This window comes from Brassica napus, chromosome C4 (genome assembly GCF_020379485.1).
Source record: "Brassica napus cultivar Da-Ae chromosome C4, Da-Ae, whole genome shotgun sequence".
NCBI classification, from domain to species: Eukaryota; Viridiplantae; Streptophyta; class Magnoliopsida; order Brassicales; family Brassicaceae; genus Brassica; species Brassica napus.
The window spans coordinates 49,134,095-49,135,646 of NC_063447.1; positions in this window are offsets into that span (position 1 = coordinate 49,134,095).

The following is a 1,552-nucleotide window of genomic DNA, read 5'->3' on the forward strand; positions in this document are numbered from 1 at the left end:
CAAGGGGAAAGTAACCAAATCCAAGAGCAATGCATGTGGATTTGGTGCAGTGATTACTCGGATCCTTAGACATGTGGGTGTAGACTGTGAGAACCACCAGGTAGCACTGGACAGATCGAACAACATTGCTTGGAACTACCTGGATGTCATTTCTCTAGTAAGTAAGGAGTTCATAGCTGGTCCCCACTCGAGGATCGATCGGGATGGTCCTTACGTCTACGTATTCCAGGACCGAGCGAAGAAAACACTCTACTGCCACCTGCCTCAGATCGGCCTGACTGCTCTACTTTCAGAGGCTGCAGTTGAGTTTCTACCCCCTGCTACCGCACTAGTAGACAAGCCATCCTTCTTCACGCCAAAATATCAGACCAAAGGCAAGGGCGTGGTTGATGAAGAAGGACAAGATGAGGCTGCACAAGCCATTCCAGATGATTCACAACCCCATCAGCTACTCCCATCAGACTCCAGCCAGTACAAGCTGCAAGAGCTTCCACCGAACGCCACTTCGCGCCAGCAACAACATTGGAGAGATCAGAGCATAAAGACAAACAACGACATGCTACACAAGATCTGGGCTGCCATTTCACGTATCAGGCCGTGTCGTTGCCAAAAGGATGATGTAGTTCATCGGGACAACTCTCCATCCAGCTCTGGTTCGGGTTCGAGTGGTACACACAGGGTAAGAAAGAGGTCCAAGAGACCCAACGATGCAGGAACATCTGGAGCAGGAGACGAGGAGTAGGAGCTATCACCGGCTATTTTATTTTCTTTTCTATTCTAACGTTTTATGGTCTTATTTTCTGTTAATTTTGAACTGAGTTTTTTTTTAGGTTTCTTAATTATGAGTTCGTATTTCTTTTACATGGTTTCTTTGTTTTATTTGGTTGTGTTTTGTGTAGCTTTTAATTCGTATTCAGCTTTGCCTTGCTAGATAAACCAAATAACTATTATCCAAGGAAAGAGGTTATATCAAGTGTTCCTCGGAATTTCCTCGGTATTTCTTAAAAAAAAAAAAAAAAAAGTTCAATGGTAGTCTGTTTCCGAGTCATCATCACCAGATGAATCTGAATCTGGATCTTGGTGAAACTCTCCAATTACTGGTTCATCCTCTACGTGAACGACGGCTTCCTCTCCAAAGTCGGTTAAATCGACTACAAGGCCAACTCCAGCTAAATCTTCTGCTGCACTACAGTTGCCGGATGTGCTTGGTTGTAGTGGGTCTTCCAGCTCAGAACTTCCCTGAACTCGGCCTCTCGGGTTGAGTCTTGTAACAGTAACCCATGGATCATCTCTGTTCCTTACCCGGGGGTACTTGATATAACAAACCTGTAACATTTAGAAAAATTATAAATTAATACACATGATGATGAATCATTCTGAATAATTAACATTTAATTACCTGATCGGCCTGGGAAGCAAGAATGAAAGGATCATAATATTGCAGCTTTCGCCTCGAATTTACTGATGTAACACCAAATGCATCTGTTCTCACACCTCGATCTGGGGTGTTGTCGTGCCAATCACAATAGAAAACAGTACAGCGCAATCCAAC